Genomic DNA, 23,772 nt, shown 5'->3' with positions numbered 1-23,772 from the left:
AATATATTCACTTCTAAAATATAAGAGAAGAAAACATATAGACTAGTTAACTCTCAAAATATCTTCAAGCCAAACATAATCATATAAAACACAAAATAGAGAGGGTTCATACTTAACCTTATGTAATAGAAATTGCAATTAATAGTTAAATTGCATAACCATTTTTTTATGATCTTTACTTACATTTATTCACTTCAATATGCTCTCCAAATGCTTGTCTCGATGCGAGATTCCTTTGCATAAGTGCTAAATGATGATAAGCAAGTCCCCGAAGATTCTAATGTTGGACACTTTTGTGGTTTTGGCCAATATTAGACCTTGCAACAATCCATGCATTTTGCCTGATTGTTTCTCATTTGTTCCAATCCCCATGCATACCTCTTAACATGATTTCCTCTGGGGCTGTACAAGACCTCTCTCCCCATCATGCGACCCTTAAGAGTTCCGTAATATTAAAAGGAAGAAATTGCAACTTATTTGTAGAAGAAGGTAAATTGCTCCCTTTGAGTTTGGTAGGGAAAACTTACATAAATAGATGTTCCATGAAAAGAAACATAGTTGTTGTTGTTTCTTTTATTTAATTGTTGTAGCGATGCTATACACATTGTAAATTCATTTATAAGATAATAATAAAAAAAAGAAAACATATTATATTATGTAACATTGTCTATACACATGTATAAGTTTATTTGAGTTTCTAATTTTTATGTATGTATTAAAAAATTATATTATTACAAGTAAAAAATAATAAACCTATTAAGTTTAATTTTGATTTTGATTTTATCTTTTTTTTTTTTTCAGAGAGAAAAAACATCATAGTTTATATTAAGAGAATATAAAGTTCAGTATACATACAAAAACCTGAAGCCAATGGATCCAATTTGACACATGTCCGGAAAAAACAAAAACTGAAGAGCTGTTCAGTCCATTTTACCCAATGGCCAGATACTGGAAAAGAGGTCCAGTCGGAACATAGAACTTACAATAACAGATTTTAAAAATTGAAAGACACTGTAACTTAAAAGAAAAAGCACAGAGATACCATCAAAATCAGCAGTAATCCAGGCTGAGAAAAAAAATCACATGAAAGGAGGACAGCAGCCCAGAACATCAAGTCAGTTCGAGAGTTCCGTAACCAGGAGCAGAATAGAGTCCAGGGGATCCCTGGATTCTTGAAAGATTCGGGCGTTCCTCCATTTCCATAAGTACCAAACGACCATGACAAACAAGGTACGCCAGGATGAACATTGATCGCTCCACCATTTGAACGCTTCCTGTACAGTAGAAAAGACCTGGTAAGGAAAACCAAAGGACAAGGACAATGCATACCAGATGTGAAGAGTTGAGGCACATCGGAAAAACATGTGAGCATTTGTCTCGGATTCGGAGTGACACATAGAACATCTTCCCGGACCAAGCCAGCCTTTTCTTTGGAGGACCTCCCAAGTGAGGTTCCTGTTTGAGAAGACCAGCCAAGAAAATAATATCATTTTTAGTGGACATGCCACCTTCCATAGTCTAAGAGGGAAGATCGGATCGGCGCTTGATGGATGGCAGACAGTCATTGCAGCATATATATCCTTGACCCGAATAGGCGGAGATGAATCCGGAAGGGACCATGTAAACTTATCCCATGTGAATATACCTTTTGAATGGAAATGGGAAATCAGACAGCGGGGAAGTAGAGACTCCAAACCATTAACAATTGGATCAAAATCTTCCCCAAAAAATCAAAAATTATTTAATATAAATAAATTGATATTTTAATACAAATATATTGAAATTTCTATACGAATATAAGTATATATTAATTTATTTTAGTATTATTATATTTCTATAATTTCATATATATTCATTAATTTCTTTTTGTTTTTAATGTTGGAACCATTTCATCAGTAACAAGGATACTGACAAATTAATGGTTTGGATTTTGGCGTTGCATAGCTTAATTGGTTTGGTAAAGTCTCAATTTCGAGAGTCTAATACATTTTGGGAAACCAATTTAGGGCCGTTGGATTGCAGCATCCATTCAACGAAATTAGGGTTTGTAAAAGATTTATAGATTGAAAACCTCGCTCACCCGCCAATTACAGCGATTCATCTCAACTACGGGCGTTCGGCTCGCTGTTGTAAATTATAAGGATGGTGAGACATATGATTCAAACTCTTATCGATTTTTCAGTGAATGATTGCGATTTCTTACTGAATGTTTACTGCGAGGCTTTTGATTCAATTGCGTGGGTTTTGTTTTGCAGGTCCAGCGAGATGTCATCGTCAGATTAAGAACAAACCCTACCCGAAATCTCGATACTCTCGGGTCGTTCCAGATCCCAAAATCCGCATATACGATGTTGGTGCCAAGAAAAGAGCAGCGGACGAGTTTCCTTTCTGCGTTCACCTGGAAAATGTAATGAGCGAGGCGCTGGAAGCGGCCCGTATTGCTTGTAACAACTACATGGCCAAGTTTGCCGGAAAGGACGCGTCCCATCTGCGTGTTCGTGTGTATCCATTACATGTCCCCGTATTAACAGGACGCTTTCGTGCGCCGGAGCCTATAGGTGAGTTAAAGCAACTTGTCTTAGTCTCTGTTTTTCTTTATTGAAGGCCAGAGCCTGGAATACATTAATCTAACCCTAGTGTGCGGAGTTTAAATCGATATCTCTACTGTGTGGAGCTTTATTCTGTTAATGTTTGAAACCAGATATAGCGTTTCTGTTATTTATAGTCTGAAATTTTTGCTTTAATTCCCTCTACTAGTCTCGGGGTTTCTTTATTGAACAGTCATGTTCTTTTAATCGATTGACCTTATAGATCCTTTAATGTGGTCTTTTAGTTATTTCCCCGTTGAATATCCTTACGTTCGATTCAGATTATTTTTAGGTCCGGAAGTTCTGGTATATCCACTGGACGTAAGTTCCATGCTTATTCTCGGAAACCGAAGTACTGCCCTTTCCACTCCAGCAAGTTTTATTACACAATCTAGTAGCAAGCAGGGGACCTGTTCCTGAAATACCTACTGATACTGAATTTAAAAGCGCAAAGCCAAACAGCGAACCCTGCGAACCCAGATTGAGTTGATGTTTAGGACAAGGCGGAACAGTTTTTTACCCAGAATACAAAACAACAAACCCAAGTCCTGTCAGCAAAAGGACGGAAATAGAAGACCAGTTCGTCAAACCAGTGTGAATAGAATACCCAAAACGGAGCAGAAGCGGATTGGATTCTCTCCCGATTTGATGGTTTATAGGTCGGATTTCTTTAACAGGTTGCCCGTCAACATACCACATATCTGTCCGTTAAACTGCTTGTCAATAAATTAGATTTTATTTCAGATTATACAGCATGGAGAATGAAAATCAGGCCTTAGAAAACGAGAATACTTTGCTTAGGGTTGGACCTTACAAAAAAGTCCCTTGAGTTAAGTAATGCTGGTGAACTTGCGCCGTGGGATGGGACGTGTTTCTGAGGTTTGGAGATGTATCAAATGCTTTTTTTTGGGATTAATTGATTACTCAAGATGGAAGTTAGTTACCTCGAGGCTCAGCCATTCTTTTAAGTGTTCAGCCATAATCAATATTTCCCAATTTTTCATGTGCTCGAATGTATCATTTGGGACTCATGTGCTCGAATGTATCATTTGGGACTCAATGTATTGGGTGATGTTCACAGGGATTAAAACTTGTAAAATGGATTGCAGTGTAAGTCTTACTTTTTTTGGACTAGGTACTCAATAATCATAACTTCGTGAAAAAGTCATATGTTCAAATTTGGATTTGTCTCAAGTGTGCTTAACCATGATTTTTTTCTCCATAATCAAACGTAATCAAACTTGCTTAGCTTGTAAATATGAAATATGATATTTTCTTTCAAAATTTGTTGTTTAGAATTGTTTGTTCTGGTCGGGAAAGGAAGAAATCATTTTATTATTCCTTATTAAAAAACAACAATGCTGGTGTCATATCATCATATGCAAAGCGTCATAAAAGCATTAGCTATAAGAGTTGGTTACCTAGCTTTAGGTAAGGTTTGAAATGCCTAAAGAATTGTCAAATTAGCATGAAAATGGATATACATGGAAATGGTACAACTTTTGATAATTATGCATTGTACATCTAATTTCCAACTTCATTTACATATAAGTCATTATAAACTTCTCCAAAACTTTCGCTTCTATCACTTTTATAGAAGAGCTTATCATTACAAAGGTGTAAAGTGTTTCCCTAGCTTGAAGTGAGGTAATTTTTAATAAAGGAAAATAAATTGCACTTTTCAAACATGTTGAGAAGGCTTATTTGTAGCAATGTTGCACGAAGGGGTGCTTTGGTTTTTGGAAGTGTAGTGGCAAGCCATTTTCCAAAAATTCTGAAGCTAAGCATATATATATATATATATATACACACACACATACATTGTTGCGTTTATATAAAAGACAAATGAATGCCAAATTAGTAGCAAAATATATTAAAGCATAGAAATGACATTTATAGTACATTAATGATTAATTATTTGAGCATCAACTGTTTAGAATCTAGATTCTTCTCCTCTTATCTCTAACATTTGCCTCTATGTTGATATTTTTAGGGATATTAGTCAACATTGCCTAATTTGATCAAACTGCCTAATCCAAGCCTTAAAATATGGTAGGAAAAGCTTAACATGCCTGATCAATGATTTTAACCTGAGTGAAGTGTATATTTTTGCTAAGGCCATGTATATATATACACACACATACATTATTGCGTTTATATAAAAGACAAATGAATGCCAAATTAGTAGCAAAATATATTAAAGCATAGAAATGACATTTATAGTACATTAATGATTAATTATTTGAGCATCAACTGTTTAGAATCTAGATTCTTCTCCTCTTATCTCTAACATTTGCCTCTATGTTGATATTTTTAGGGATATTAGTCAACATTGCCTAATTTGATCAAACTGCCTAATCCAAGCCTTAAAATATGGTAGGAAAAGCTTAACATGCCTGATCAATGATTTTGACCTGAGTGAAGTGTATATTTTTGCTAAGGCCATGACAAAAGAGTTTAACAATCAACAACACTGACACTGGGGTACATATAGGGCTTTTTGTTTCTGATTAAATGCCCATCACATACCCTCATACATGATATAATCTAATGAAATGCCACAATCCCATTGATCTTGAAATTTTGAAAACTGTTAAGTCTGCTGAAATTTGAATGAAATATGTAATTCTATTTTCTCCATAATAAGTCTGATGAGGTTGGAATTCTCCATTATCTTTCATTTTCATCGTTTTACTTCAAGAATTTAACATTACTATTAGGGAACACCAAAAGAGCATGTTGGAAGTGTTTGGGAGGGTTCCTCACACAGTGGTTCCAAAATTGCCCCAAAAAAAGAAGTGACCCGTTGAATTGTGTGGACAGGTTTCAAGATGATGTGAGAATGATGGCAGAATTGTTGGAACTACAAACAGAACCACAATTCAGGCATGTGGAACTGTGAGTAGAACTGTCTAGGTTCCAAAAGTCTAGGAAATGTGGTTTTATTGCGAATTTGCAGTTCACCCACAATTCTACATGGGACATGGTTCTAGTTTTTGATCCGTGGGAGCGGGGACAGTTCTTGCAACATTGATTTGTAGTACTCTTATATGCTTGAGATGGAGCTGTAGTCAGGTGTTGCAACATTAGTTAATATCGAACATTGAAGTTTTAAACTTCTGATTTAAGTGCTTTGTGCTAGCAAACATTTTCTTGGCAATGGATAATGTTAAATATGTTTTGGTTTATGGAAGGCTTTGAACAACAACTATACACCATTATGACATGCTCATTTAAACACAGGGCCTGTCAAGCCTATGTTATTATTGTGGTGAAGTAATGTCAAAGTGTTTCCCTAGTTTGAAGCGTGGTAATGTTTAGCAAAGGAAAATCAATTGCTACTTTTTAAACATGTTTAAAAGGCTTATTTGTAGTACTCTTTGTATGTTTGAGATGGAGCTGTAGTCATGTGTTGCAACATTACTTATTATCCAGCTTTGAAGTTTAAACTTCTGACTTGGTTAATTTGTGCTAACAAAACTTTTCTTGGCAACGAATAATGGTAAATATGTTTTGGTTCATGGGAGGCTCTGAACACCAACTATATGCCATCATGACATGCCCATTTTAACATAGGGCCTGTCAAGCCTATATCAATATTGTGATGAAGCAGACTCAAAACAATTCAGAATAACTTGTCACAGGGCAAATGACACTTAGTCTTGCCTTATTTTCTTTCAATATATTTTTGGTGAAATGATAGTATAGCTTCCATCTACATGGGGGCTTGTACAAACCTGTATTATTATCTTGGCATAGGTGAATTATTAGGAACTCAAAACAATTTGTGATAGTGGGAATATCAATTATTGCTATCCTATTCCCTTTTAGTTTCACTATCCTATTCCCTTTTAGTTTCATGGGGAAATGCTAGTTAGCTTCCATTCTATTACCCCCTCGTTTATCAGTTGTTTCCCTTATTTAGATTTAAATTTGGCGAATAGTATAACTATTTACTTATTAGCTATGTTACCGGATTCGGCACAGGCAGGTGGAGTATTGCCGGATCCACGGATTTGAACCGGATCCGGATCTGGATACTCCAAAATACGGTGAAAAATACGTATTTTTTAAAGACGTGGATTTTGGAAACGGCTACCCTTTACATGATACGGATCCCGCCGGTGCCTGCCGGAAGTGGTGATAGGTGGCCGAAAAAGTTAAAAAGGCAGATATTTTTTTAGGTTTTTGTGGTCCCGCATATATTATAACCTTTCTTTTCTTTTGTCGCCATTCCTGCACACACTGATTCGTTCCGACTGCCGGCCCCTCCTGCACAGGAATTTTTGGTTGCGGGCTTAACTCCGGCCCCACTGCACGCAGCACCATTCACTCTGGTCAGGGCGTCGGTTCCCCTGCACGCGGTGTTAACACAGTCGGGCAGCACTATTCACGCCCGCAAAAGTTTTAGAAGCGCCGAGGGTTTAAGCGTTAACAGGTAATTACATTTTAATACATTATTGTTGTCAGTTATAAACCATAGCTATATGTATTATTGTGCACGGTTAATATATGTATTATATTAATGTTTATTGTTTAATAACAGTTACAGTCATATAATATATTCGACGTTCGTATGTTTATTATTTAATATTTATATATATATATGTTATATAACATAATAAACAGTTATATTAATATTTAATGTATGTTATTTGCTGTTTAAACTTTAATGTTTAATGTTTAATAACAGTTATAATATATATTAATATAACAGTTATATATATTATATAATATATTCGTATATTTATTATTAATTTATTTAATATTTATATTTATATGTTATATAACATAATAATAACAGTTATATTAATATTTAATATATGTTATTTAAAATTTTAAGTCATCATGTTATTTAAATTTTTAAAATGTATTTAATTTTTTTTTTTTTTTTTTTTTTTAATGTATTTACAATTTAATTTTTAATTGTTTATAGATAATATTAATATATTATAATTTGATTTTTAAATGCAGTTGCAAGTAACCAATAGAGTCTATACCATTATCATAATGGAACCATCACAAGATTCACAACATGAGCATGGTGAAGGGGAAATCATCAAAACAGATCCAAAATCTCCTCTGTGGCAGTATGTGGAGATTATTGGAAAAAATCCCGGAGGTGGTTCATTTAAATGGAAGTGCAATGAATGTCAAGATATAAAAAATGGCTCATATACTAGAGTGAAGGCCCATCTCACCGGTCAAACTAACACAGGGGTGCAAGTATGCACCGGGCCAAAAGATGCAAATGGCAAACCTGGCCAAGGTTTGAGTCCTGGAAAAATGAAATTCTATGCATCTTTGCAAGAAGCTGCTGATAGAAAACTTGCTAAGGGAAAACACCCTGTGCAAAGTTCTACAACTAGGGCTCCATTGCCATCTAGGCCTGCTGCTACATCTAATAAAAGGGCCACTCTAGGCCCTCTTGAAGCGTGTTTCAATAATCAAGGTAGAGACATCGCTGATGAACATGTAGCTCGTTGCATCTATGCAAATGGGCTAGCATTCAATTTGGTGCGTTCCCCTTACTGGCAACAAATGATTAAGGCAGTTAATGAAGCGCCAAAGGGGTACAAAAGCCCTGGATATGAAAAGGTCCGCACTACCTTGTTGGCATCAGAAAGGCAATCCGTGGATAGACAGCTACAGGCAATCCGGGATACATGGGCAGAAACAGGGGTGTCCATCATTTCTGATGGATGGAGAGACCAAAGAAACCGCCCATTAATTAATGTTGTTGCAGTATGCCCCCAAGGGGCAATGTTTTTTAAGGCTGTTGATTGCAGTGGAATAGAGAAAGATGCATCTTTCATATCCACAATTCTTATTGATGCAATAGAAAGTGTGGGGCCACATAATGTTGTCCAAGTCATTACGGACAACGCACAAGTTTGTAAAGCTGCAGGTTTGATTGTGGAGGGTCGATATGACCACATCTTTTGGACTCCATGTGCAGTCCATTCATTGAACCTGATGCTTGCCAAGATTGGTGAGATTGAATGGATTAATGAAATATATGTAGCGTCAAAAGAAATCCAAATGTTCATAACAAATCATTCAATGTCCTAAGCCATTTATCGGGGTTTTGCAAAGTTGGAGCTACTGAAGGTAATTTTTTTAATCAATACTATTTGTATTAGAAATAATGAAATTCTTATTTTTAATTACAAATTTATATATGGTTTCTCATTTGAGATTTGGCCTTTTGAAACTTATAGGTTGCTGAAACTCGTTTTGCCTCCCACACTCTTGTCATAAAGAGACTTGTGGAGGTGAGACAAGCACTACAAGCAATGGTCATTGACCCTCTTTGGGAATCATGGAGGACTTCCACTTCTGATAGAGGGCAAAAAATCAAGTCCATCATTCTTGATGATGCATGGTGGGACAAGGTTCAATATCTTCTATGGTTCACTAAACCAATCTTGACCTTGATCAGGGCATTTGATACAGATACACCTTGCTTGGGGGAAGTTTATGAAAACATTGATAGTATGTTGGAGAGGATAAGGGAAATTATCAGGGCAAGTGAAAATGACCCTCATGAAAGATTCTATTATTTAGTGAAGGACATAGTTACAGAAAGTTGGAACAAAATGACCACGCCATTACACCTTCTGGCATATGCATTGCACCCTAAATACTATCATTCTAAAACTTTGTCTTTACCTGGTAGAGCAGCACCAAACAAAGATTCTGAAGTGGTACAAGGATACAAGACAGCCTTGAAGAAAATTTATAGAGATATGGGAGTTGCAATGGAAGTCCGCTAAGAATTTGGAGGGTTTGTACAGTCTACTGGTGGCTTTTCAGATCCAGTAGCTATGGATGATCGAGGACATCTTGATCCTATTACTTGGTGGGGCTTCCATGGTGGGGATAGCATTCATCTGTCTACTCTAGCCACTAGGTTGTTATCACAGGTTGCTAGTTCCTCATCAGCTGAGAGGAATTGGAGTACATATGGCTTCATCCATTCAGTGAAGCGAAACAGGTTGGGAGCGGCAAAGGCTGAGGACCTTGTTTATGTTCATTCCAACCTCCGTCTTCTATCACATGTTGAACCAGAGTATAAAAAAGGTCCGAGCAGGATGTGGGATGTGGAGCCTGAGATCTCTGACTTGAACCTGACACTGAATGCCATGACTCACCTCAACCTACTTGAGGATATTGTTCCACCACCAGTCCAGCCTACTGATGCAACTTCCTACATTCCAGGACCCCCATCATCTATTCATGATGTAGAGTTGCAATATGCAGAAGATATAGATCAATTTGAGGATATGTAAATGTATTTACTATTATCATTCATGATATTATGAATCATGATCCTTGGACCTTTTTGTTACTTTGTATGAGGGACGATGCACCATTTCAATGTTTTAATCTTCATATTTATGATTTTATCATTCAATGTTCTAAAAATGTTTGATGGTTTCATGGAGTATTTGATTTTTTAGCTTTAAGGTGTTTTTTAAAAATATATATATATATATATATATATATATATGATTGTACGTGACGTATCCTTGCCGTATCCGAATCTTAGATTTTCAAAAAACTAGCGATCCGGATCCGTATCTGTATTCGTATCCGAATCCTGGTAACTTAGCTTATTAGGCACACATTTTCTCACAGAGCTCGGGAAGTATTCAATCATCATGGTTCATACAATCGATTTCTTTTGCAACAGTCTAGTGAACTCAACCTAAGAAGGGCAGGCATTGAACTTGCATCTGTTTGAGGTTAAAGATTGAGAACAAAAAGGGATAATACCATAGCCAATTGATTCACTTGTAAAGCTTTCATCAATAAGATCTCAATTCTATGTTGTACATTGTAGTTTTCCACATGAAGGATATGATTAGCTTGAGTAGGTGCCAAGATTGCGACCTGTGTAAGGTTTACATTTATAGTTTCTAAAAATATCATTTAGTCTTCTAAGAGTGGCAACAACTCCAAATACCTCCATTGTGTGCCTTTGATGCTCTTGTGTAAAAATGTGGGACAAGGTAAACGTAAAATTTAAATTTTGCAGAGGTGCCAAAGAATTACCAGATAAGAAGTAGGCACTGTAAATTATTCAAGGTTTTGTGCAGGTGCTAAAATGAGTGAGCCTATTTTTCTATGGTTATTATATTTCAATTTTGTAAAGCAATATATAATCTAGTTTTTCTCATAACCTGTTTTTGGTATGGCTACCATGTCTCAATTCTGTAAATAAATGGGTCATGATGGTTCCTATATTGGAGTGGGGCAAGAGAAGCTTACTTTTTGTATTTCAAAATTGAACATTAAATAGATTTATTATAAAAAGTTTACATGCATACTGTATATGCAATTTGATACTTTTTTATCTCAAAATTGAACATTAATAGACTTATTATAAAAAGTTTACATGCATACTGTATATGCAATTTGATCAATTAGTTCATTTAACATTACAAAACCAAACAAATTAGTAAGAAAGAGCTAGAAGAAGCACTGCCAAAATGCACGATTGCTTGTTGAAGCATCCTATGTAGAAACATTGGGCTTTAGCCTTTTTCTCAAGATACATGGCTGGCCCCAGAAAAAAATGGCAGTTGCAGCCCTTGCCTTATAATAGGAAGTCCATCCTCTTACAAATTACAACGATCTCTCAACAAACATGTCACAACTGCATGATATACTCACATGCGAGAGAATGTAGTGTATCATTTGTTGGGGTAGGGGGAGGGGGGAATTGAATTGATTCACTTGGAAAGCATTCATCATTGAGATCCCAATTCTATGTTGACAGTTGTACATTGTGGTTTTACACATCAAGGATGTGATCAGCTTGAGCACGTTTCAAGGATGGAATTTGTGTTCGAGCCGCTGATCTGGCCAAGCAACCCAAAATATGGGGAAGTATGGTCAATTCCTTCATAGTTGTTTCGGCAATCGAAGGTTCTAAATACCATTCGGACAAATAACAAAACCTTTTCTTCCATAATTCCTTTTTGGTAGATAGAGGATTCATGGGAGAATTTCTTCTAAGCGTATTTTGTATAAAAGCCTTTCCTACTTTGTAGATAATTCTTTCGTCATTTTGACTGGATCCAACCTGATTATCCATAGATTGTAAATGAAAAATTTGCCTATAAATAGTGGATCGAATTGTATTAGTGTCTATAACTGATTTATTTCGGGTAATACTAAGTATTAAGGGTTCATCGGCCAGTGCTGCTAGATCTCGTGCAGCATAATCTATGGTTATAGATCCAAAATCATCGGGAAATTTTCCCGAGTATAATCCTTTGCTACATAAAAGAATAGGAAATTCCCTTTGTCGTTGTGGGATAACAAGCATTCGAATATTGATCGATCTATCTAATCGATTTGGAGCTATTAGAGCATTCATCATTGAGATCCCAATTCTATGTTGACAGTTGTACATTGTGGTTTTATGCATCAAGGATGTGATCAGTTTGAGCACGTTTCAAGGATGGAATCTGTGTAAAGTTTACTTTTTAGTTTCGAAAATGTCATTTAGTCTTCCGAGATGCAACAGTTCCAAATACTTTCATCGTGGGCCATTGATGCTCTTGCATATAAGTTTTGGGACAAGCTACACAATTATTAATTAAGGAATAGGGAATGTAGGCTGTTCAAGTTTTTGTGTAAGTTTCAAAATGAGTATTAGAGGGTCCATTGAGTGTTGTTACACTGTTTGAGGTGAAAATGCAACTAAAAGATAACCTAATGTTTTTCTAGATCCTATTTTCCTATGGTTACTATATTCCAATTGTGTAAAGTAATAGATAACCTATTGTTTTCTCATAACCTATTTTGGCTATGGCTACTATCTCAGTGCTGTAAAGAAATAGGCCATGACGGTGCCTATATTGGAGTGGGGTAAGATAAACTAATTTTCAGTTTTAGTACTTCTTTGGGAGTTCACATCAGTTTTCGGTTTGGTGCCTATATTGGAGTGGGGAAGATAAACTAATTTTCAGTTTTAGTACTTCTTTGGGAGTTCACATTAGTTTTCCACGATTGCTTGTTGAAGCATCCTATTGTAGAAACATTGGGCTTTAGCCGTTTTCTCAAGATACATGGCTGGCCCCCCAAAAAATGGCAGTTGCAGCCCTTGTCTTACAATAGGAAGTCCATCATCTTACAATGATCTCTCAACAAACGCCACATCTGCATGATATACCCCCATGAGAGATAATGTAGTGTATCATTTGTTGGGGCAGGGGGAGAGAGGAATTGAATTGATTCACTTGGAAAGCATTCATCATTGAGATCCCAATTCTATGTTGTACATTGTGGTTTTACACATCAAGGATGTGATTAGCTTGAGCATGTTCCAAGAATTGAACCTGTGTAAAGTTTACTTTTTAGCTTCTAAAATGTCATTTAGTCTTCCGAGAATGGCAACAATTCCAAATACTTCCATTGTGGGCCTTTGATGCTTTTGCATATAAGTTTTGGGACAAGGTGCACAATTATTAATTAAGAAATAGGGAATGTAGACCGTTCAAGTTTTCATGTAGGTGTCAAAATGAGTATTAGAGGGTAGTACATTTGAGTGTTGTTACATTTTTTGTGGTGAAAATGCAACTAAAAGATAACCTAATGTTTTTCTAGATTCTATTTTCCTATGGTTATTATATTCCAATTGTGTAAAGTAATAGATACCTATTGTTTTCTCATAACCTATTTTGGCTATGGCTACTATCTTAATGCCATGATGATGCCTATATTGGAGTGGGGGAAGAGAAACTAATTTTCAGTTTTAGTACTTTTTTGGGAATTCACATCAGTTTTCCTTTTGAGATTGTTTTCCGATTGTTTTTCTTATCAATTAATGTAGAGGATTTTTGGCTCTGAAGAGCGTGTTAGAACAACTACCATCTGAAAAGTCCATCGAATATAAAATATAGCTTTGCTTTGAAATTTCAACATCTAATGCATAATTCAAATGCCCAGAAGCTTTAAAAAGTGTAATTCAGGTATTTTTCCACCCATTTCTCATCTTATTTTATGGTTGGGTATTGAGATTTGTATGAATCTGTGTAGCATGTAGTACCTACATTGGCTTGCTGCGTTCACGACATTGATCAAATTCTTTGTAATCTTTAGCTTGAGTTGGTTGAATCTCTCTGTTAAGGAAATGTCAAAGGTGCTCAATTTGCAATTAAGTTTTTTGATCAAATAACAATGGTATTTTGTTGCGTTTTGGGTTTGGTTTTACCTCTGCATAATTTGAATTTTTGAAGTCCATATCAACCATTTTTTTTGGTTTCGACTTTTATAACTGAATTATTGGGCTTCTCTGCAGACTACACTCAATATCCTGATTATTATTTTAGTGTAGTACCTCTGTATAACTTGAATTTTTGAAGTTCATATGAAGAGAAATATTTGCTTCGACTGTCATAACCTAGACACATGGGGCTTCTCTGCAGATTACACTCAATATATATCCGGGTTGTTTGTTAGCTTTAAATATGGGTGGTATCTCTTTAGTTCTTCCTGGTTATTTGTTAGTTCTTTGTTGTCTTGTGACATATTCCTCTAATAGAAGGCCATTTGCAATGAGTTTCTGAGTTCACCTAAGTTATACTATTAGTCTTTCGTAAACTGACATTACTTTTTGATTTCATGTTATTCCTCTTAAACAGTTTATTTTGTGAAATTTTTAAGTTGCATGATTCACTGAATATGTAACTTTGTTATTTAATTTCATACATGGACAACATCTCCATGATATGAAATATGAGGTTTTATAATGTAATTCTACGCTTCAATGATGATTTTTAGTCATCCAACTTTAAAGTAAGAATTTCATCTCAACAAAATTGAAATTCCTGTAGATAGAACAGGTAGATAGAGTTAGTTTTGAAGATAAATATTTTTTCATGCTCATTTTTTGGAAGATAAGTACTGTGATAAGCAGAAGTGGCAGCGTAAAAATTATGCTGAAGGCAAGTTTGAAAGTTATTACATGAAAAATTACTGCTGAAATCCTAGACTTCCTAATATTATCAAAATAGGTGAATTATCTTTGAGCACTCTTGTTAAAAAGGATTGATATTTTTTTTACTATGTTGAACAATAATGATGATCCTTCATTGGTAGACAGGCTTCAAAGTGGAATGATAGGAGCGTTTGGAAAACCGCAGGGAACTTGTGCACGCGTGGCGATGGGCCAAGTGCTCCTTTCAGTACAATGCAGGGACACCCACACAAATCATGCCCAAGAAACTCTGCATCGTGCCAAGTTCAAATTCCCTGTCTTGTAGAAAATTATTGTCAGCAGAAAATGGTATGCTAATCCACCAATTACTTGTAAACTTCTTACACCTAATTACAAGACAAAATAATTGTTGTCAGCAGAAAATGGTATGCTAATCTACCAATTACTTGTAAACTTCTTATACTTAATTTCAAAACAAAATAATTCATTGTCATGCATTTTTTAGGGGGGTTCACCAAGTATGCCAGAGCTGACTACTTGAAGTGGACGTTAGAAAACAGAATTATTCCCGATGGTGTGAATGCCAAGGTGAGTGGAAGTGAATACACGTTACTTTGTATATATTTATATTTTGAATGTGTGGGTGATTATTTTGTATTTATTTTAACTTTTTCCTCCTACAGTTGCTTGGTTGCCGCGGTCGATTGTCCAACCGACGTCCTGGGCAGGCATTCGTCAAGCCAGCTCATGATTCTTCAGCTGAAATAGTTGCTTAGATTAGTGCTTTGTTATGGTTGATAAATGAAGAGCCTTAAAAGCTTGCCTGTTCATCAAGGTGTAATCCTCGTCACTTCTTAATGACTCAAGTTTATCTCATTACGATAGTCGTGAGTGATAGAGTTGTGCAGTTGAATATTGTTCTTATATTTATTTGTATGTCCTCGGCTTGCATTCGTCAAGCGAGCTCATGATTCTTCAGACGAAATAGTTGCTTAGATTAGTGCTGCTGTGTTATGGTTGATAAATGAGGAGCCTTAAAAGCCTGTCTTGTGTTATGGTTGATAAACGAGGAGCCTTAAAAGCTCGCCCTGTTCAGCAAGGTGTAATCCGCATCATTTCTTAATAACTCGAGTTTATCTCATTAAGATACTCGTGAGTGATAGGGTTGTACAGTTAGGTATTTTTCTTATATTTATTTTTATGTTTTGAATTTTGACACTCGTAAAGTTGTAATCTAGATTATTTTTTCTTTAACATTTCGCACAGCACACCGTTATGGGTTGACATTTTATTCTTATTTTACAATGTCATCAATATCATATGGGTTGACATTTTATTCTTATTTTACAATGTCATCAATATCATTTTTATATTTGGATAATAATTTTAAAAAAGTTAGCCGGGCATGTCAGAAGTAATTCTTATATTTCTTTTTGGAGTTGTCTTTAGTGCGACTTTTTGGAGGCTTTTCCGGTGGGTTTTCCGGTCAAATTTCTCTAAAATCTGGGTTGACATTTTATTCTTATTTTACAATGTCATCAATATCATTTATATATTTGGATAATAATTTTAAAGAAGTTAGCCGGGCATGTCAGAAGTAATCTTATATTTCTTTTTGGAGTTGTCTTTAGTGGGACTTTTTGGAGGCTTTTCCGGTGGGCTTTTCTGGTCAAATTTCTCTAAAATCTGGCAAAAATTTATTGAAATCACAAGCTTGATGGGTAATCCCTTCACAATCAAAGTCTCCTAGGGGTTTTTGAGGGTGCTGAATCCAAATATGCAGTTAAAAAACCAGTTTGAATAACAAAAAACAAGATTTCACTTCAACTTTTTCCCCCGGATTCTGGCACCGGAATCTTCAAAAGGTCGCACTAAAGACAACTACTTTCTTTTTATGTTATGTTTTAAATTGAAGTACTCTTATATTCATTTTTTCATTAATGACGCGTTCTGCAGCACACAGTTAGGGGCATCGGCAGGCATTCGTCAAGCGAGCTCATGATTCTTCGGTTGAAATAGTTGCTTAAATTAGTGCTTTGTTATGGTTGATAAATGAAATGCCTTAAAAGCTGGCCCTGTTCATCAAGGTGTAAATAGCATCATTTCTTGATGACTTGAGTTTATCTCATTAAGATACTCGTGAGTGATAGGGTTGTACAGTTAGATATTTTTCTTATTATTTATTTTTATGTTTTGAATTTTGATAATACTCGTCAAGTTGTAATCTAGATTATTTAATGATTCGGGCTGCAGCACACCGTTATGGGTTGACATTTTATACTTCCATTTATTTTACAATCTCATCAATATCATTTTTAATTTATTTTACAATCTCATCAATATCATTTTTATATTTGGATAATAATTTTAAAGAGGTTTGCAGGGCATGTCAGAAGTACTCTTGTATTTATTTTTATGTTATGTTTTAAATTGAAGTAATCTTATATTTATTTTTATTTTTTAAATTTTGATACCGATCGTCAAGTTGTTAATAATATTTATTTATTTATTAAAACTCGGGTCTCAGCACACAGCTTTGAGTAAGCAATTGGGAATTTTATATTTATGTTTATTTTACATTTTTGTAGACTTGGCAAGTGAACTCTGCAGAGAAGCTGACTTGAATTTATCTTTATTGAGTTACATATTGTTATTAGTTTTATCTTTTTTTTTAATGGTCATAAAATTTGTTATTATATAAAAGATAGCATTTGTTGCTTTTTGCATTTAGTGAAGATTTATGGAAGTCAATATAGTGTTAAACTCGTGATTTTGCAATCTCATTAGTATCATTTTTATAATTGGATAATAATTTATAAAGGAAGCTAGTGGGGCATGCCAGAGGTACTATAGGGATAGGGAAAGTGTTCATCACTACAAATTTTAGCTTTTCCAAAACTTGTTTTATTGGTGTGATGTTTTGATGTTTTATTATTATTCTTTATATATTTCTCTTCGTTGTTATTTAAATAATTTTTTTGTTTTTAATATTTAATGTATTCATCATGAGGAGAATTGGTAGACTTGGTGGTTTTTATTATAAGGAGGTTTGTGTCAATGAGACTGCCACTACCTTTGGAGGTCTAATCTAATCACTCAAGTAATGTCAAGTAATGTTAGACAAGTAAAATGAGTTATATCATGATGCTAATAAGCTAATAAGCCAATAATACCATTGACCAATACTAAAGCTAGGTGAGACACGGAAGGATCTAAAATACTCGAACATGAAAGAAAGGATGCTACACGCTATAATCGGAGCTTTCACTATTACATCTCGAACTGCTGCTTGAACTTCAATCGGGTGTCTAACCACTGCTTCTTCCATAGACTTATTATTACCTAAAGAGGCTTCCCTTGCTTCTTCCCGTGGTGCTGAAACTGCTATAGGGACTGGAACTTACACTCGATCTATAAATGAATCTGTGCCAGTTGGCAGGTGAAATTGCTGCTCGATCTCGAATTGGCTTTCGAACTAAGATAGATGCGGGGCGAGGTAATGGCTCTTGCATGGTTTTAAATATTCATCAATTTTATATGTTTTTAAAAGTTTATGATGACCAATGAAAAATGTCAAAAAATCACTCTAATAGATCATTAATTGTTAATATATATACATGCATTGATTATTGATTGACAATATAAGTTACACTAACAAATACATAATTAAAAAAAATGGTGGCTTTTGACAATGATGTAAGAAAAACAAATGGTTTTTGGCATGATCTTTTATATGTGTATTTTATTACAATGATGTAAGAGAAACAAATGACCTTGGGATGATAGGTCAATTTGGTTGTTAATGCCTTTTGGGGCCATAGTAAATTGTAAATGTAGGAAATTGTATTGTGCTTGGCTAAGTGATCAAAATGTTTGTGGTCTTACCTTGTAAACTTTGTCCAACCTTGCGAATGGTAGACTATAGGAAACAATCTACTAGTGTGTAGGGGCATGTACTCTTGCCTTGCAAATCCTAGTTGATCAAGAATGGTGAGAGTTTGTGGCAAGGTGCATTGTGGTAAAACCCAATAGAGAGGCTTAAAAGGAGGCCCATTACAGGTTTTCAAGTTAAATGGGTGATAGGGTTATGAGGCATCCTGATGGATAGTGGGGCCCATTGCGAGCATCTTAAGTTAAATGGGTGATGGGCTTGTGAGGCTTCCTAATGTATAGTGCATGGTGTTCCAAGTAGTATGAACATGGAGACTGCTTGGAACATATTTGGGTTGGTTTTCCTAGGCAGGCCATTAGGTGGAGGCAACTACATCACATGAACAATGCTCATTCACACTTCTCCTTGGTTATTGCATGAAAAGTACACAATTTGTGAGTTCATGGCTAGAGATATCATGGATTGCGGATGAAATTTGGTGGGCTAAAATCAGAGACCCAGATCAATTGGGTCACTTGTCACAAGCTCAAAAACCCATGACCAAATATGGTAGGTGTAATATTTGTGCTAAATTCAAGTGAAGCATACATTTATGGATGGAATTTTTAGTAAACTTATCAATCTAGAATATCATTAGGTCAATGTAACTTGTACAAAAGGAATGAACCAAAGGCACAACATATTGAGCTAGTTAAATGCCCATGGTGGGCTAAAATCATAGAGATAGATCAATTGGATCACTTGTGTAACAAGGTCGAAAACCCACCACCAACCACCAAATACAGTATGTGCAATCTTTGTGCTAAATTCAAGAAATGCCTACATTTATGGATGAAATTTTTAGTAAACTTATCAATCAAGAATGTCATTAGGTGAATGTAACATATACAAAAGTAACTTAACAAAAGGAATGAACCAAAAGCACTGACATATTGAACTAGGTAAATGCCCATCAATAATAACTAATGCTTAAAATATTTGGTAATATGTTATTTTACAATAAAACATTCAAGTGAAAATGATATTGATCCCAATTTATTTCAAAAAGGAATTATCACTTGTATTTTTAAATAAATTTATTTATTTTATAAATATTACATATCTATTCAAATTTAGATTTCAAGTATTTTTTTTTAATTAATAATTTAAAGTTTTAAAATTGTTCAACCTATTAAAAAATTAATAATTATTCTAAAATTAATGTTAGTAAAGTGGTGAGAAGATATTCCTAAAAGCAAATGTATATTAGTTTGTAAAAGATAACAGTAAATTTAATTAAATAGCTACGAAGGCGCTCCAAAATGTTCCTGCCACTTCAAATCCCCTAAAACAAAACAAGCGCTTCCGAACACCAATTAGGCTCAATGGGCCTCCTTCCACGGGGGACTTAGAAGCAGAGCATTGTAGCTTGTGCACGTTGGGGTTTGTAGTCGCCTTTCTGGCGCGCTTGAGCTAAGGACGGGGTACTCTGAAGGTTGGTCGTCTGAGGATTCTTCCCGTGCTTCTACAGGTAAACGAAGCCGAAGTCTCTGTGCATTGGCTATCGAGCTTCGCATCCAGCAGCACATTACTCGCCTTCACGTCTCTGTGCACATTCATATCGCCACAACCCCTTTCAATATTCTGCATCTTTGCAGGCTGTTTTATCCGAACAGCTAACGTCGGTCAAAGCCGTCGAAGAACAAAACGACGGGCAGCCCAGCTGTAGTTGCTCAGAGAACAAGGGATTCGTATGGTAGATTGATGCTTCGACGTTTACTGTGCCTCTATTTTCTCAGTGAAACCGCTCTCCAAACTGCCTTGAAGAGAGCTCTCTGCAAAATAAAAATGCCCATTACATCATCCTATTGAATCTATTACATTAATCGAGTGCAAAACATGAAGCAAAATGCTTGCAAAGAACCGAGCAGGTCGTCGCAGTTTTCTCTACGAGCTTCAATCCGTTCCTGTAATATTCGGGGTCTGGAATGGTCTCAGATCCTTTGCCTCCCACAAACATATTATCGTTCTATTTGAGAAAACCTCATCATCCACACCCTTCATAGCCATCGTGATTCTTGAACTGGGAGAACGATTTGTTGGAGTACTCTCATTCACCCTCACCCACAAAGCCTTTCGACCTCGCTTCCATTAGGACGAAACAAGTAGAATTCAATTAGGTTTCGGCTTCTGCGTTTTAGGGTTAAACTTCCAACAAACGCTGATCATGGCCGACGCTGCATTCCTGTGAACTGGTGACGCGAACCAAGTCTCTGAAGGGCGAAAAAGTCGATAGTCCATTACATTCCACGGCGCGATGGAATATTGCAGTCCACCGGTGTTATAACAGATATTGAACATTTTCGAGTTCTTGAGACTGCGGCGTTTGACACTTGCCATGCTCAGATTGGATAGTGACAAGTGTCATTCTCTGGTTGGCGATGATCCTGGCCGCCCATTGCCCGCAACTTGTCATCGATCTGATACTTGTCATCCATCTCACGGCCAAATCCGTGCCGTCCACAGCGTGATACTTGTCATCCATCTCACGGCCAAATCCGTGCCGTCCACAGCGTGATACTTGTCATCCATCTCACGGCCAAGTCCGTGCGGTCCACAGCGTGATACTTGTCATCCATCTGACTGCCAAATCTGGGCCGTCCACTGCCCGCCACTTGTCATCCATCTGACGGCCAAATCTAGGCCGCCCACTGCTTGCCACTTGTCATCCATCTGATGGCCAAATCTGACGGCCACTGCCCACCACTTGTCATCCATCTGACGGCCAAATCTGGGCCGCCCACTGCCCGCCACTTGTCATCCATCTGACGGCCAAATCTGGGCCGCCCACTGCCCGCCACTTGTCATCCCTCTGACGGCCAAAACTGGGCCGTCCACAGCGCGCCACTTGTCATCCATATGACGGCCAAATCTGGGCCGTCCACAGCGCGCCACTTGTCATGCATCTGAGGGCCAAAACTGGGCCGTCCACAGCTCGCCACTTGTCATGCATCTGAGGGCCAAATATGGGCCGTCCACAGCTCGCCATTTGTCATGGATCTGAGGGCCAAATCTGGGCCGTCCACAGCTCGCCACTTGTCATGGATCTGAGGGCCATATCTGGGCCGTCCACAGCTCTCCACTTGTCATGCATCTGAGGGCCATATCTGGGCCCTCCACAGCTCGCCACTTGTCACGCATCTGAGGGCCATATCTGGGCCGTCCACAGTTTGCCACTTGTCATGCATCTGAGGGCCATATCTGGGCCGTCCACAGCTCGCCACTTGTCATGCATCTGAGGGCCAAATCTGGGCCGTCCACAGCTTGCCACTTGTCATGGATCTGAGGGCCAAATCTTGGCCGTCCACAACTCGCCACTTGTCATGCATCTGAAAAGTGGCATGCATCTGAGGGCCAAATCTGGGCCGTCCACAGCTCGCCACTTGTCATGCATCTGAGGGCCAAATCTAGGCCGTCCACAGCTCGCCAATTGTCATGCATCTGAGGGCCAAATCTGGGCCGTCCATAGCTCGCCACTTGTCATGCATCTGAGGGCCATATCTGGCCGTCCACAGCTCGCCACTTGTCATGCATCTGAGGGCCAAATCTGGGCCGTCCACAACTCGCCACTTGTCATGCATCTGAGGGCCATATCTGGGCCGTCCACAGCGCGCCACTTGTCATGCATCTGATGGCCATATCTGGGCTGTCCACAGATCACCACTTGTCATGCATCTGACGGCCATATCTGGGCCGCCCACTGCCCGCCACTTGTCATGCATCTGACGACCGAATCTGGGCCGCCCACTGCCCGCCACTTGTCATGCATCTGACTGACGACCGAATCTGGGCCGCCCACTGCCCGCCACTTGTCATGCATTTGACGGTCGAATCTGGGCCGCCCCTGCCTGCCACTTGTCATGCATCTGACGGCCGAATCTGGGCCGCCCACTGCCCGCCACTTGTCATCCATCTGACGGCCGAATCTGGGCCGCCCCTGCCCGCCACTTGTCATGCATCTGACGACCAAATCTGGGCCGCCCGCTGCCCGCCACTTGTCATCCATCTGACGGCCAAATCTGGGCCGCCCATAGCCCGACACTTGTCATCCATCTGACGGCCAAATCTGGGCCGCCCACTGCCCGCCACTTGTCATCCATCTGACGGCCAAATCTGGGCCGCCCACTGCCCGCCACTTGTCATCCATCGGATGGCCAAATCTGGGCCGCCCACTGCCCGACACTTGTCATCCATCTGACGGCCAAATCTGGGCCGTCCACAGCGCGCCACTTGTCAAGCATTTGACGGCCAAATCTGGGCCAACCACTGCCCGCCACTTGTCAAGCATCTGACGGCCAAATCTGGGCCGCCCACTGCCCGCCACTTGTCGTCCATCTGATGGCCAAATCTGGGCCGCCCGTTGCCCGCCACTTGTCAGCCATCTGACGGCTGTCCACAACTCGCCACTTGTCATGCATGTGACGGCCAAATCTGGGCCGCCCACAGCTCGCCACTTGTCATGCATGTGACGGCCAAATCTGGGCCGTCCACAGCTTGCCACTTGTCATGCATGTGACGGCCAAATCTGGACCGTCCACAGTTCGCCACTTTTCAAACATCTGACGGCCAAATCTGAGCCGCCCACTGCCCGCCACTTGTCAAGCATCTGACAGCGAAATCTGGGCCGCCCACTGCCCGCCACCTGTCATGCATCTGACGGCCAATCTGGGCCACCCACTGCCCGCCCCCTGTCATGCATCTGACGGCCAAATCTGGGCCGCCCACTGCCCGCCACTTGTCATCCATCTGACGGCCAAATCTGCGCCGCCCACTGCCCGCCACTTCTCATCCATCTGACGACCAAATCTGGGCCGTCCATAGCTCGCCACTTGTCAAGCATCTGACGTCCAAATCTGGGCCGTCCACAGCTCGCCACTTGTCAAGCATCTGACGTCCAAATCTGGGCCGTCCACAACGCGCCACTTGTCAAGCATCTGACGGCGAAATTTGGGCCGCCCACTGCCTGCCACTTGTCATCCATCTGACGGCTAAATCTGGGCCGCCCACTGCCCGCCACTTGTCATCAAATCTGGGCCGCACACTACATGCCACTTGTCATCCATCTGACGGCCAAATTGGGCCGCCCACTGCTCGCCACTTGTCATGCATCTGACGGCCAAATCTGGGCCGTCCACAGCTCGCCACTTGTCATGCATCTGACGGCCAAATCTGGGCCGTCCACAGCTCGCCACTTGTCATGCATCTGACGGCCAAATCTGGGCCGTCCAGATTGTGCCACGTGTCGGCTAAGCAACGGCTTTATTTGGACCGTCCAGATTGTGCCACGTGTCGGCTATCCA

The 23,772-nt window shown here is 38.6% G+C and overlaps 1 pseudogene across 1 annotated transcript; it reads left to right on the top strand.

The window, feature by feature from the left end:
• Positions 1 to 2,151: 2,151 nt before the first annotated feature.
• Positions 2,152 to 15,795, top strand: LOC149176394 (large ribosomal subunit protein uL16-like; annotated as a pseudogene). The gene is made up of 4 exons (XR_016258060.1): positions 2,152 to 2,558; positions 14,707 to 14,912; positions 15,047 to 15,129; positions 15,225 to 15,795. The product of XR_016258060.1 is annotated as a large ribosomal subunit protein uL16-like (transcript).
• The last annotated feature ends 7,977 nt before the right edge of the window (positions 15,796 to 23,772 follow it).

Source organism: Pinus tabuliformis, chromosome 4_1, assembly GCF_031772625.1.
Source record: "Pinus tabuliformis cultivar Carrire ecotype Pingquan chromosome 4_1, CPIR1, whole genome shotgun sequence".
In the NCBI taxonomy this organism is placed as follows: domain Eukaryota; kingdom Viridiplantae; phylum Streptophyta; class Pinopsida; order Pinales; family Pinaceae; genus Pinus; species Pinus tabuliformis.
This window is presented reverse-complemented; position numbering and strand designations above follow the sequence as displayed.